Source organism: Loxodonta africana, chromosome 3, assembly GCF_030014295.1.
Source record: "Loxodonta africana isolate mLoxAfr1 chromosome 3, mLoxAfr1.hap2, whole genome shotgun sequence".
Classification (NCBI taxonomy): Eukaryota; Metazoa; Chordata; class Mammalia; order Proboscidea; family Elephantidae; genus Loxodonta; species Loxodonta africana.
This window is the reverse complement of record NC_087344.1, coordinates 22,596,771-22,612,512: the sequence shown is the minus strand read 5'-3', so window position 1 is coordinate 22,612,512 and position 15,742 is coordinate 22,596,771.

The following is a 15,742-nucleotide window of genomic DNA, read 5'->3' as shown; positions in this document are numbered from 1 at the left end:
TATGTCTTCATGATGGGTTATCCCTTTAATCACTTTTTAGTGCCCTTCTTTGTCTTTTATGGTTTTAAAGTCTCTTTTATCTGAGATTAGTATTGCCACTTCTGCTCTTTTTTTGATAGCTGTTTGCTTGATATATATATTTTTTCCATCCTTTGGTTTTCAATAGATTTATGTCTTTGTTTCTAAAGAGTGTCTCTTGTAGACAGAATATTGATGGATCCTGTTTTCTAACTCATGCTGTCACTTTTTTCAAGCTACTCTCAGGATTCTTTCTTTGTCTTTGGTTTTAGCAAGTGTGGTTATCATATGCCTTTGTGATTGTCTTTTGATGTTTGTCCTATATGGGGTTCATTGAGCTTCTTTGCTGGTCATCTCTGATACTAAGGAAGTTTTCAGTCATCAGTTCTTCAGTGATCTTCTCTGTGTTTTCTGTTTTTTCTCTGTGTTCTGGAACTCCGATCACTGGGAAATTTTTGCTTTTGATTGTATCCCACATCTTTCTCTGGGTTTCTTCATTTTTCTTCACTGTTTTTTTTTTTTTTTTTTTGATTTTTTCCTCAAAGTGTTTTCCAAGTATTTGTCTTAAATTTCCCTGATTCTCTCTTCCATTGTTCCAAACCTGCTTCTCTGGCCTTCTATGTCATTGTCCATTTCTGAAATCTTGCTTTTTATCTCTTGGATTTCTAATCATTTTTTTAAATGATTTCTAGTTGTGAACTTATTTTACAATTTGTTCCTGTATTATTTGTTTGAATTTTTCTGTTTTTTGTCTGTATTTTCCATGAACATGTCTATTTTTTCCTGCTTTATGCTTCAAGTCTTGGACAGCTCTGAATATTAGAGATTTGAATTCCCTGTCACATAGTTCCAGTATCTTTTCTTCTACTGGAAAGTTATCTGGTGTTTTATTTTGGACATCTACTGGAACCATCCTGTCCTTTTTTAAATACGTTTTGATACTTTCTGCTGTCTTCAAGACATTCAGTAGTTATTTTATCTGTTTATTGGTTGTAGATTTTTTTGCTTTGTCCTGCTTTTTTGTTTTATTTGGTTATGTCTGAGCAGGAGGGCTATGCTTTCTTTGCTCCTCTGTGGGCATGATATTTTTCACCTTCTTGTCCAATAGGTGGGGCCAGTTGCTCAGCTATGGTGCCTCAGGGCAGGTCCAGCTGAAGGGGGGGGCTGGTATGGATTGTTTGTAGAACCTACTGGGACTGATGAGATGGGCTGTAGGTGAGTGCAGGGCAGGTTCTTGTAGGCTGTGATTGTGTTGCTCAGTGGTGAGATGTTCAGCACATGGTGTAGGTAGGCAGGAGGGGGGAACGTGTGGTGTGTAGACCTAGGTTGGTTAGGGGAAAGAAGAGAGAGAGGAGAGAGAAACAGAAACCAGAAAAAAAATTGCTGAGGGACCCTTTCTTTGGAGTGGAGAGATGAGAAACTGAGAAATGAGGAAAAAATAAATGGAAAACAGAAAAATGTCTCCAGGGATCCCAGCAACTTGGTGGATCAGACTGGGAAAGCAGTTCTCCATCCTAGCAGTGCTTCACAGCCTGTCAAGAAGAAGCAAAGATGGCACACGGAGTCACGTGTTTGAGAGATAGTAGGAAGAGGAGGTGAGAGGCAGGGAAGAAACCAAAAGAAGCAGAAAAAAGCCACACTAGCAAGAAAGAAATGGCACTGAAGGGGCTGCCTGGTGTGGGTGGGCCGAATATTCACAGCACGGAGTTGGCACCTTCTGGGCCTGGGTTGCTCGTGGCCCCTGGGTTGCAGTGGATCGAACCCCTGGGTAGTGACAGATCAGCCCACTGGGAAGTGGCAGAGGCCGAGCAGGGGGAGGAAAGGTTGGGGTAGTGAAGCATGTATTGCTGGTTACTGGGTGTTCTGTTTTCTGCTGGGAGGTCTGTGAATCTGCTTTTCCTTGTTCCCTGTTCGCTGAACTCTGACAGGAATCCAAGATGGTGGATCTGTGCTGTGTTAGCTGATAGAGGACCTCCACTTGTATCTCTCCTCACTCTGTTCTCTGTCAGTTTCTTATTCCATTCAGTGCCTGGTTTGGTTCTTTTTCTCTTCATTTGATGCTGAGGGTTCCAGGATTGAAGTTTGTGTCTGTTTTACTTAGTTTTTTGGGTCTTTGTTGTGGAGGGATGGCATGGCGCTTCTGTCTGTAGCCCCATGTTGGCTCCGCCTCCAGGTTTGTTAACTTTCTTTGTGGTTACCTTGAAATTTACCCATCTTCCCAAGACTAAACCAGTTTGCATTACTCGATAAAGCCTTGAATTCCCCTCCATTTGAAAGTTCTATACCTACACCATTTACTCCCTCTTTTACTGTTCAAACGTTGTTGTCATTTTACTGATTGATCTCTTTGGTTCTTTGTTGTAAAAATTTAGTTTTCTTTTTTCATTTTTATTTGTTCTTTTTTCAGGTTTTCCTGAAACAAAGTGGTCCTGCTTTTTTGTTTTATTTGCTTATGTTGCAGACGGTGGTCTGGTCCTGTTTTGTTATTTGGGCTACAGTGACCAAAGAACTCGGAAAGAGAGTACAGGTAGGCTAGATGTAGGGTAATTTAAAAGTAGAAACTATTAACAGAAAGAAAAAGAACAGAAAGAGGAAGGAAAAAAACCTTTCATGTTTTTAGGGATGTTTTCTGTCAGTAAATCTTCCATGAACTTCTCTGTATTTTCCATTTTCTTCTCTTGTTCTGAATCTCTGATCACACACACAAATTTTTGCTTTTCATTGTATTGCACATCTTTCCTAGGGTTTCTTCTTTTTTTTTTTATTCTTTTCTCTAATTTTTCCTGAAATAAATTGTTAACCAAGGATTTGTCTTCGATTTCGCTGATCCTGTCTTCCATTGTTTCGAATTTGCTCCTAAAACCTTGTATTGCACTGCCTATTTCTGAAATCTTGTTGTTTATCTTTTGTATCTCTAATAGGTGTTTTTGTGTGGCTTGTAGTTTATTTATTTTCATATTCTGTTTTATTTTCTTGAATTCTTTCATTGTTTTGTTTGTCTTTTCCATGATTTTGTTTGTCTTTTCCATGATTTTGTCTATTTTTTCTTTATTTTTGTTTGTGTTTTCCTTCATTTCCTGGAGGACCGTGAATATTAGAGTTTTGAATTCCCTTTAAGGTGTTTCCAGTGCCTTTTCTTGTGCCAGAAGATCATCTTGTACTTTATTTTTGATGCTATCTCGAGGCATCCTGACCTGTTTTTTGTATGTTTTGGAATTGTCCTCTGTCTTCAGGACATTCAGGAGTTATTTTCTTCATTTTTATTTATTTGTTTGTTTGCTCCTGCTTTATGCTTTGTTTGGTTATGTGTGGGCTGACAGGCTGGATGTTCTTTATTGATTTCTTGTCTGGGGGTATGATACTTCTCACCATCTTTTCTAGTTTGGCAAGGCTGGTTCCTTACCTGCGTTACAGCAGGTCAGGTCTGTTGGAGGGAGAGGGGCCAGGATGAGGTATTTATGGTACATACTGGGGCTGTCAGCGTGGGGCAGGGCAGCAGTGCAGCATGTGGACTGGCGGTTGGCACCTGTGCTATTCAAGGGTGAGCACCCTGTACATGGTGCAATTATGTAGGAGTGAAGGGAGGATGTGATGAGTGGAGCTAAGTGTGTGTGGGAGAAAAAGAGAGAAGAGAATGAAACAGAAGCAGAAAAAATGGTGCTGATGGAGCCTGCTGGCTTTTTATAGAATATTTAATCCTCCCTAAATTACGTGAATCATTCAATGGGTTTGAGGATATTAAATTATACACTGATGTTTTAAATTGAAAAAAAGTGTCTGACTTTTATGTTAAGATCTGTACAACTTTGAAGTTAGAGGTGAGAAATACTGGTGAGCTTCCTTCTTATAATGGGATGGCCCAGATACCATGGACATTCACTTTCTCTCTCTCCTGTTACATTAATATTTACAACTCTTCAGACACTGGAATAACATGACCCAGTTTGGCTAATTGTGTACTCTGGGCATGGAGCTTCAAGGGCACAAAACTGTAAACACCATGCCTGTTCCCATCTATCCAGTGAGCTCCATATGCATGTCTCTCTTTTAGAGTGGTGGTCTGCCTAATGACATCCAAGTCTGATTCTCTCTTCCTGTCAGTCCTGAGGAAGGAGCCTCAACCCCATCAGGGAGGATAGGAGTGCTGGACCCATACTCCTTGGTCACACCCCAGCAGAGACCCAGTGCAATCCAGTGAGTTCCATGGGAGACAGTGGACACAGAGGAGTGGGGGAACATTGTTTCCTCCTTATCAAGACAAGCAGCAAAGTTGAGATGGCCAGATAAGGAGCTCTGAAAAGCTAAGTTTCACCTCAGCATTCTGTGAAGTTTCTATTTGTGGTTATTGTACAGGTCCAAGAGAACTCATTTAGTGTTCTAGTTTCTTCTGTGTTGGTTCTAGCTTCCATAAGCCCTTCCCCACCAGAGCAGAATATGGGCCCCTCTCACCTGTTGCCAAACACTTCAATATGAACTTGTAGATGAGGATGATAAGGACAATGATTATGATGATGACAGTAATCACAGTATCATGAATGTTTATTAAAGCCTGCCCAGTGCCAGGATCTGAACTAAGTTTTCTATGTAGCATATTTCGATTTCGTGCACAACCACACCCAGAAAAGAGCAACCTGGAGTTATTGTCATTTTACAGAAGGAAAGGAGCACAGAATTTTTTTTTTTTTTTTACTTAGTGTACCTAAATCTCAGAGACATAAAGATAGGATCTTGGGATTCATTGCTCGTCAGGAAGCTGTAAGATTTAAAAGTGCAACTTAGATGTATCTTTGGTTAAGTCCCCTGGAGTTCTGCTCTAAATGTTTTGAAATATGAGGAAACAGAATTAAGATGGTTAGTGTATGAGCCTTACCCACTAGACTTACACTTTAATTGTGAATTACGTCTGTTCTACTTATGACCTGTGTCATGGGGCAAGTTCTGAGTATCTCTCAGACTCTACATTGCCATCTGAATTGATCCACAGTTGATAGAGAAAGAGATCTGCATTGCTGTAAGGATTGAAGAGGTAATGGATATTACATTATGTGATTAATTCTTCATGTTGTCGTTGTGAGGTGCCTTTGAGTCAGTTCCAACTCATAGTGACCCTATACAGAACAGAAGGAAACACTGCCCAGTCTTGCCCAATCCTCAGAATAGTTGCTATCTTTAAACCCATTGTTGTAGCCACTGTAACAGCCCATCTCATTGAGGGTCTTCCTCTTTTTTGATGACCCTCTACTTTACCAAGCATGATGTCCCTGCCCAGGGAGTGATCCCTCCTAATAACATGTTCAAAGTATGTGACATGTAGTCTTGCCATCTTTGATTCCACGAAGCGTTCTGGTTGAATTTCCTCCAAGACAGATTTGTTTGTTCTTTTGGCAGTCCATGGTATATTCAGTATTTTTCTCCAACACCACAATTGAAAGGCATCAATTCTTCTTCGTTCTTCCTTATTCATTGTCCAGCTTTCACATGCATATGAGGCAGTTCAAAACACTGTGGCTTTCATCAGGTTCAGCTTAGTCCTCAAGGTGACATCCCTCCTTTTTAGCACTTCTAAGGGGTCTTTGCAGGAGATTGTCCTAATGCAACACACCTTTTGATTTCTTGACTGCTGCTTCATGGGTGTTGATTGTGGGTCCAAGTAAAATAAAATCCTTCACAACCTCAATCTCCTCTCTGTTTATTATGATGTTGCTTATTTGTCTAGTTGTGAGGATTTTTGTTTCCTTTATGTTGAGGTGTAATCCAAACTAAGGCTGAAGTCTTCAGTCTTCATCAGTAAGTGCTTCAAATCTTCTTCCCTTTCAGAAAGCAATGTTGTGTCACCCGCATAATGCAGTTTGTTAGTGGGTCTTCCTCCAATCCTGATGCCCTGTTCTTTTTCATATAGTCCAGCTTCTGAAATTATTTGCTCAGCACACAGATTGAATAGATATGGTGAAAGAATGCAATTCTGACACACACCTTTCCTGACTTTAAACCATGCAGTATCCCCTTGTTCTGTCTCAATGACTGCCTCATGATCAGTTTACATATTTCTCATGGGCACGATTAAGTGTTCTGGAATTGCCATTCTCCATGGTGGTATCTATAATTTGGTATGATCCACACAATTGAATGCCTTAGCATAGTCAATAAAAAATGGGTAAATGTCTTTCTGGCATTCTCTGCTTTCAGCCAGTATCCATGTGCCATCAGCAATGATATCCCTTCTTCCACATATTTTTCTAAATTCGTCTTGAATTTCTACCAATTAGTTGTCAAAATACTGCTGAAGCTACTTTTGAATGATTTTCAGCAAAATTTTGCTTGCATGTCATATTAATGATATTGTTTGTTAATTTCCACATTCAGCTGAATCCCTTTCTTGGGAATAGGCATAAATATGGATGTCTTCCAGTTGGCTGGCTGTAGCTGTCTTCCAAATTTCTTGGCATATTTGAGTGAGCACTTCCAGCACTGCATCCTTGTGTTGAAACATCTCAATTGGTATTCCATGAATTCCTTGAGCGTTGTTTTTCGCCAGTGCCTTCAGTGCAGCTTGGACTTCTTCCTTCAGTAGCATCGGTTCCTGATCATATTTTACTTCCTAAAATGGTTGAACGTCGACCAATTCTTTTTGTATAGTGACTCTGTGTACTCCTTCAGTCTTCTTTTAGTGCTTCCTGTGTTGTGTAATAGTTTCCCCATAGAATAGTTCGGTATTGGAATTCAAGGCTTGAGTTTTTTCTTCGGTTCTATCAGCTTGAGAAATGCTAAGCGTGTTCTTCCTATTTGGTTTTCTATCTCCAGATCTTTTCATATATCATCATAATAGTTTACTTTGTCTTCTCAAGATGCCCTTTGAAATCTTTTGTTCAGCTCTTTTACTTCGTCATTTTTTCCTTTTACATTTTCTACTCAGCCTTCAAGAACAATTTTCAGAGTCTCTTCTGACATCACTTTTTGGTCTTTTCTTTCTTCCTGTCTTTTCAATGACCTCTGGCTTTTTTTCCTGTCTGAAGTCCTTGATGTCTTTCAACAACTTTTCTGGTCTTTGGTCATTAGTGTTTGATTTGTGAAATCTAATCTTGAGATGGTGTCTAAATTCAGGTGGGATATACTTGGGGTCGTACTTTCACTTCCATGGACTCTTTCTAATTTTCGTCAGTTTCAATTTGAACTTGCATATGAGCAATTGATCAGCTGATCCGCATTCAGTCCCTGGACTTGTTCTGGCTGATGATATTGAGTTTTTCCATCTTCTCTTTCCACAGATGTAGTCTATTTGATTCCTGCGTATTCTATCTGACAATGTCCATGTGTATAGTCACCATTTATGTTGGCAACAAAAGATGTTTGGAATGACGACGTTCTTGGTCCTGCAAAATTCAATTATGAAATCTCCAGCATCATTTCTATCACCAAGGCCATATTTTCCAACTACTGATCCTTCTTCTTTGTTTCCAACTTTCAAATTCCAATCACCAGTAATTATTAATGTACCCCAATTGCAAGTTTGATCAATTTCAGACTGTGGAAGTTAGTGAAAATCTTCAATTTCTTCCTCTTTGACCTTAGCGGTTGATGTGTAAATTTGAATAGTAGTTGTCTTAACTGGTCTTCCTTGTAGGTGTATAGATATTATACTATCACTGACAGTGCTGTACTTCAGGATAGATCTTGAAATGTTCTTTTTGATGATGAATGCATTGCCATTCCTATTCAACGTGTTATCGCTGGCACAGTAGACCATATGATTGTCTGATTCAAAATGACTAATACCAGTCCATTTCAGCTCACTAATGCCTAGGATATTGATGTTTGTGCATTCCATTTCATTTTTGATAATTTCCAATTTTCCTAGATTCATACTTCATACATTCCGGTTTCTGATTATTACTGGACGTTTGTAGCTATGTCTTCTCATTTTGAGTCATGCCACATCAGCAAATGAAGTTCCCAAAAGCTCGACTCCACCCAAGTCATTAAGGTTGACTCTACTTTGAGGAGACAGCTCTTCCGCAATCCTATTTTGAGTGTCTTCCAACCAGAGGGCTCATCTTTTGGCACTATATCAAACAATGTTCTGCTGCTATGTATAAAGTTTTCTACCTAGTCTGTCTTAGTCTGGAAGCTCAGCTGAAACCTGTCTTCCATGGGTGTCCCTGCTGGTATTTGAATACCGATGGTATAGCTCCCAGCATCACAACAACAAAGAAGCTCCCACAGTAAGAGAAACTGACAGATGCATGTCATCTGAGTTGATCCACAGTTGATAGAGAAAGAGATCTGTATTGCTGTAAGGATTGGACAGACAATGGATATTATATATGTGATTAATTCTATATATTACTATTATAATTAATATAAATTAGATTAAGCTTCATGCCACTCAACTAGGGTATCCTGTGATCTGAAGATTTTGCTTTGTCTGGATCCGTGTAAGAGCTTTTTGTTTTCATTTTTATACAAGAATGTATAAAGAATGTTTAGGAGAAAACAACTGAGTGTCATTAATTTCTCATTGCCCAGAAATATCCGTGCTTGGGACTGAGTAAGTTACAGCCACCCTCACAACAAGAAATCTGTATTAAATATGGAATAGACCCTTGTTTCCTTTCCTCATTGTTTCAGAGGATCAGAGTGTTGGCTGTATTGTATACACTTGAGTGCTTTCGTGCCTGTCCTGTCATCCTTCCAAGGATATCTCATCACAGTAGAGACAAAATAGGGCATGAATATGTCTATACCATGGGTTCTCAATGGGACCTATTTAATTAATATAGTGTACAACATTCAATTATTTAAAAGAAATTGTGGATATTTTCATAAAAATGAAAATCTAAAAGGAAAAACAGAAAAAGAAGGCAAAAATAAATCTTATTGTGTGAATATAGACACATTGTATGATTTCAATATATTCTATGCTTGAATTCCTGGCACATATTAGGCTTCTATCCTTCCCACATAATCAAATGAAACTGGGGTTCTATTTCAACAATAAAACCACTACTCTCACATTGATTCAAATTCTGATTAAAAAAATACGTGCAAGTATTTATTAAGTACCAAACCTTTGTTAGCTGCCACATGATCTTTAAACCGCTCTTTTGATTTCTCATGTGGTATTATGGTTAAGTTCTTCCAGTAATTTTCAATAAAAGTCACTACTTCCTAATAAGCTGACAATTTCCTTATACCTGTTACCTTAGTCCTTGATTAGATAGCTTCTTTCTGTACTTACTGTGTATTGCCACATTGCTAGTTTTTGCCTTTCAGTCCTTGTATAAATGTTTTTATCAGTTTCCTGTTTGAAATACTTTTCTTGGTGTTTTCTCTTTTCTTTATTGAATATTGACTGATAAATTATGTTCGGGGAATAAAGGTATCTGTAAAGTGTCTAAAATTGGAATGTACAAAGAATGCTTATTATGTATCTTGGTCAAGGTTTTACAACTGAGGATTAAAGTGTTGGAAACATATCTCTGATTGTTGTGGCTCTGTTGCTATTCTAAGATCATTCATTCACCAAATCATTATGAATAAATTAAATTTTATCTTATTTTTCATTAGTCTGGGATAGCAAAGGGCCATGTTTTCCCTAAAGGGCAGCTCTAGCCTTTCGCTTGCAACATCTTGATGAAGCCTTATTGTTATGGTGTTTCCTTGTCTTTGGGCTTTTTCTCTGTTCTAGTATATAATTATGCACATGTCCTTTACATACATCACATAATTTCTGGGGAAGCAATTTGGGATATTCTGATAACCTGCCCAATCAACAGATTAATTTACTGTCTTTATCCCTGAGTAAAATCACCTACAAATGTTCCTGATGAGAAATTTGGATAGTGGAGAATGCAAAGCACTGGACAGAGGATGACACCTTACCAGTTCGTGGGAAGAGATGTTGTTGTTGTTAGGTGCCCTCGAGTTGCTTCTGAGTCATAGTGACCCTATGTACAACAGAACGAAACACTGCCGGGTCCTGTACCATCCTAACCATCATTGTTATGCTTGAGCCCAGTGTTTCAGCCACTGTCAATCTATCCCATTGAGAATCTTGCTCTTTTTGGTGACCCTCTACTTTACCAAGTATGATATCCTTCTCCAAGGACTGATTTCTCCTGATTACATTTCTGAAGTATGTGGGATGTAATCTCGTCATCTTTGCTTCTAAGGAGCATTCTAATACTTTTTCCAAGACAGATTTGTTCGTTCTCTTGGCAGTCCATGGTATATTGAATATTCCTTGCCAACACCACAATTCAAAGGCATAGATTCTTCTTTGGGCTTCCTTACTCAGTGTTCAGCTTTTGCATGCACATGAGATGATTGAAAATACCATGGCTTGGGTCAGGCACACCTTAGTCTTCAAGGTGACGTCTTTGCTTTTCAACGCTGTAAAGAGGTTCTGTTCAGCAGATTTGCCAAATGCAATGCTTCTTTTGATTTCTTGACTGCTGTTTCCATTGATGTTGACTGTGGATCCAGGTAAAATGAAATCCTTGACAACCTCAGTCTTTTCTCTGTTTATTGTGATGTTGCTTATTGGTCCAATAGTTAGATTATTTATTTATTTATTTTGAGGTGCAATCCATACTGAAGTCTGTGGTCTTTGATTTTCATCACTAAATGCTTCAAGTCCTTGTCACTTTCAGTAAGCAAGGTTGTGTCATCTGCATAATAAAGGCTGTTGATGTATCTTCCTCTAATCTGTGGGAATAGATAGCACTCATTAAAAATCTGGAAAGTAGTGTTCTGATTCTGTAGTTATGGCTCACTGCAAAATCAGTTCCATGTGTCCCAGAACTAAGTTTCATATCCTTTTCTGCAAACCTAGGAGTGACTCAAAAAAAAAAAAAAAAAAGATGTATCCAAGGTATTGTTAACTTTTGATGTCTCCTGGTAGACTGTCCTCAGTGGTAATATTTTCTTCTTTCTCTTTAAATTTCAAGACTTAGAATGAGTAATACTTATTGACTGTGAATGAGGAAAAGACTGGAAGGAAGTATGCCAGGGTTTCCTAATGGCTATCAAAAAACGGTGTACTTATCTTTGATACGGAATTGGAACCACACATAATAGAAAGGTTGTGGCATTTGGTGACACACCTCCAACCACATCTTGGGTTATAAACTGGATCATTTTGGCAACTCACTGCACCTCATTGATCCTCAGAGTCCTCATCTAATTGTGATGAATAGTGCTAATCTTCCAAGGCCATTGTAATGACTAAATGTAATGTTGTCAAGGTTGGGTCAAATAATAGTTTCCCATCTACTGGTAGCCCTTAATATCACTTTAATGAAGTTCATTTTCAGTGTGCATTCCAAGTATTAAAAAAGAACTTGATATTACAAATCGATTTTAGGCATAATATAAAACACCAAGGACATCATACATGAAGAAAGGAAGAGGTCATCGATAAGACAGAAAAGAAAGAAAAGACCAAGATGGATGTCAGAGGAGGCTGAAACTTGCTCTCCAACATCGAGCAGCTAAAGTAAAAGGAAGAAATGATGAAGTAAAAGAGCTGAACAGAAGATTTCAAAGGGCGGCTCGAGAAGACAAAGTATTATAATGACATGTGGAAAGAGCTAGAGCTAGAAAACCAAAAGGGAAGAACAAGCTCGATGTTTCTCGAGCTGAAAGAACTGAAGAAAAAAAAATTGAAGCCTCAAGTTGCAGTAGTGACGAATTCTATGGGGAAAATATTACGTGACAGAGGAAGCATCAAAAGAAGATTGAAAGAATACACAGATTCATTATACAAAGAGGAACTAGTTGACATCCCACCATTTCAAGAGGTAGCATATGATCAAAAACTGATGGTTCCGAAAGAAGAAATCCAAGCTGTACTGAAGAGACTGGTGAAAAGCAAGGATGGAATGTCAATTGAGATATTTCAACAAAGGGATGCAGCACTGGAAGGGCTCACTTGACTATGCCAAGAAATTTGGAAGACAGCTACCTGGCCAACCAATTGGAAGACATCCATATTTATGCCTATTCCCAGTGAAGGTGATCCAACTGAATGCGGAAATTATCAAACAATATCATTAATACCACCTGCAGGCAAAATTTTGCTGAAGATCATTCAAAAGCAGCTGCAGCAACATATCAACAGGGAAGTGCCAGAAATTTGGGCAGGATTCAGAAATGGATGTGGAACCAGGGATATCATTGCTGATGTCTGATGGATCCTGGCTGAAAGTGGAGAATACCAGAAAGACGTGTACCTGTGTTTCATTGACTAGGCAAAGGCATTCTACTGTGTGGATTATAACAAATTCTGAATAACATTGTAAAGAATGGGAATTCCAGAACACTTAATTGTGCTCGTGAGGAACCTGTACACAAATCAAGAGGCAGTTGTTTGGACAGAACAAGGGTTCTGTTAAAGTCAGGAAAGGTGTGTGTCAGGGTTGTATCCTTTCACCATACCTATTCATTCTGCATGCTGAGCAAATAATCTGAGAAGCTGGAGTATATGAAGAAGAATGGGGCATGAGGATTGGAAGAAGACTCATTAACGACGTATGTTATGCAGATGACATAACCTTGCTTGCTGAGGGTGAAGAGGACTTGAAGCACTTAGTGATGAAGATCAAACACCACAGCCTTCAGTATGGAGTACAACTCAAAATAAAGAAAACAAAAATCCTCAGAACTAGACCAATAAGCCACATCACCATAAATGGAGAAATGTTTGAAGGTGTCGAGGATTTCATTTTACTTGGATCCACAATCAACACCCATGGAAGCAGCAGTCAAGGAATCAAGACTCATTTTATTGGACAAACCTGTTGCAAACCCACTGCCATCGAGTCGATTCTGACTCATAGCGACCTATAGGACAGAGTAGAACTGCTCCACAGAGTTTCCAAGGAGCGCCTGGTGGATTTGAACTGCCAACCTCTTGGTTAACAGCTGTAGCACTTAACCAGTATGCAACCAGGGTTTCTATCTGTTGCAAGGGGCGTCTTTAAAATGTTGAAAAGCAAAGATATTGCCTTGAAGACTAAGGTGTGCCTGACCCAAGCCATGATGTTTTCAATCACATCATATGCGTGTGAAAGCTGGACAATGAATAAGGAAGACCGAAGAAGAATTGACGCCTTTGAATTGTGGCGCTGACGAAGAATATAGAGTATATCATGAAATACTGAAAGAGCTAACAAACCTGTCTTGGAAGAAATACAACTAGAATGATCATTAGAAGCAAGGATGGCGAGACCGTGTCTTACTCACTTTGGACTTGTTGTCAGGAGGGATCAGTTCCTGGAGAAATAAATCATGCTTGGTAAAGCAGGGAGTCAGGGAAAAGGAGGAAGACCCTCAACGAGATGAAACAACACAGTGGCTGCAACAGCGGCTAAAACATAACAAGGATTGTAAGGATGGCTCAGAATCAGGCAGTGCTTCATTGTGTGGTACATAGGGTCGCTATGAGTCAGAAATGACTCAATGGCACCTAACAACAATAACAACATAAAACATGTTTCTATTTAACTTCTTCATCTCTACAGTTGTGAAAAGAAAGGCACTCATCTGACAGCATGGTTAAGAGGAGGTGAATCAAAAGCATTGATTAGAAGAGTGTTTAGTACCTAGTCATGGATCAGTAAGTGGACACTAACATAGTAACCACATGGATAGGCCAAATAATTGGTTTTGCAGGGAAACTGTTTGGTTTTCAATGTTAGCTCCTCTAAATCATTAGCTTTGTGGACATGGACATGTTATTTAACTCTCAAGGCCTTGATTATTCATTTTCTATATTATTTAGCTGACAGCAGTGTAAGGATTAAGGAGATAATGCATATCTTGCATGGTAAGAATTTAGCCAATATAGATACCATTGTTATTGTTGTCTGCTACAACACAGATGCCATTCAAGTAAATTATTGAAACTCATGTGTGCTTTTCCCTGGATGCCTGATGACCATTACATTTTATCTTCATACAAGATCTTAAGCTGTTCAGGGCAGGACCTGAATATCATTTATCTTTATAATCAAAATCTACTACATTAAAACCAGAGTTTTGTCCCATCTGTACTTTGTATAATGAATAATTTATTATCTTATTAAAAAATGGTGAAGCCATTTCCACATCTGTACATCCAGTATTCTTCTTCCTCCCTGGAGCATTGTACCTCCCACAGAGATCTTTAAGAACTCCTGAAGGAAGAAATGTATGCTTCATTTGTTTTTATTATTATGGATATTTGTTGGAATCTATTATTCACGGTTTGATTGTATGTGTAAGAATAAGAGTCATAAGTGGAACGCTTGATAAGTTGTATAAATAACGCAAGGATGAAAATTTGGGTGTAGATTTTCCTCATTTGGACATCTAAAAAGGAAATATGGTATGCTTCTTTTTCCTGTAAGGATACTCATCCAGAGAGAGAAGAGGGAATAGCACAAAGCCGATCTCTGATTTTACCACAAGAACACAACTCTCTTTGGTTTTCTTACATGTGTCCTCTACGTTAGCTATGTCAATGACCTTGGAAATTGATCTCCTCTTTCCACTATGCTTAATGTTAAACATTAGCCATCGTCCAAGGACAGTCCTTATCATCTACCTCTCCAATTTACCTCTACATACCTGCCATTTGGCTTCCCCAAAATTATTCTCGGCCATTTATCCTAACATAGGTAAATAGCATCCTTTTGGCTGTATTCAATTTCACTTGGTGTATGTTCCAAATTTCCTCATATCAGTTGATGACAAGTTATTCTCTTAGTTATTCAGAACAGAGAAGCCTTACCCAGGTGGCCACATGGACAGGATGTAAAAGGTGCACTATACCATCATTCCACATACGTGATTTTGGGTTATATCATCATTCCACATTATCTTCTAGGAGAAAAAAAAAAAAAAAAAAACCAGAAAACAAACCTATATAAGCATAAAGCACATAGTATTAAAAGTATCAAGAGTTCTGAAACAAAGAAATCTAAGGAAAATTGCATTCTGCGTTGAAGTGAGCCCTTTCTAATCAAGCAAATCAGAATCTGCTGGGGATAGTTTTTGAATTTGTGCATGGAATGGCTGTGACTGGCCTAATATTGATGGAAGGACTCTGCTGGTGTTAGAGAAACTGGAGTGGCTTCTGACTGCAAGACCAGGAGCAGTATGGTGGAGTTAGTAGGAATTCTACTATGTGTCTGTGTTTCTCCAGGGAATGTGTGCTGAGAGCATAATGGTACAATGGATTGAGACTATGCTGGAAACCAGAGGGACTTGTCTAAAGTTTGGTGGTGCTTAGAGCCACCGTCCTTATAGAGAGAGAAGCTTGTGTAGTGTGTAGCTTCTAAGATTCTCCCAATGCATTCATGTTCTTGTTGATAACCATCCCATTGAGTGTGTGCTGGACTCCATTAATTGTTTCCATCAAAGAGAATTTGGAAAACTATTGGACTATCACTTCCAACAATGGGGTGTAAAAAAGAATCTGAGTCTCATCTTGCCAGCCACCTCCTGCTCCCTGGCCAGCCTACTGTGATGGAAACCAGCTTCCATGTTGTCAGCTGCCTGATGGAGAGGCCCATGTGGTCTGAAGTTAAGGGAGGTCTCTTGCCAACAGCCCCTGAGGAACAAATCCTGCCCACTGACACCTGAGTGACCTTGGAATCAAATCTTCTTCCAGTCAAATCTTAAGGTGACTGCAGCCCTTGCCAACACTGTGAATGCAGCCTTCCCTGAGGCCGACAGAGGTATT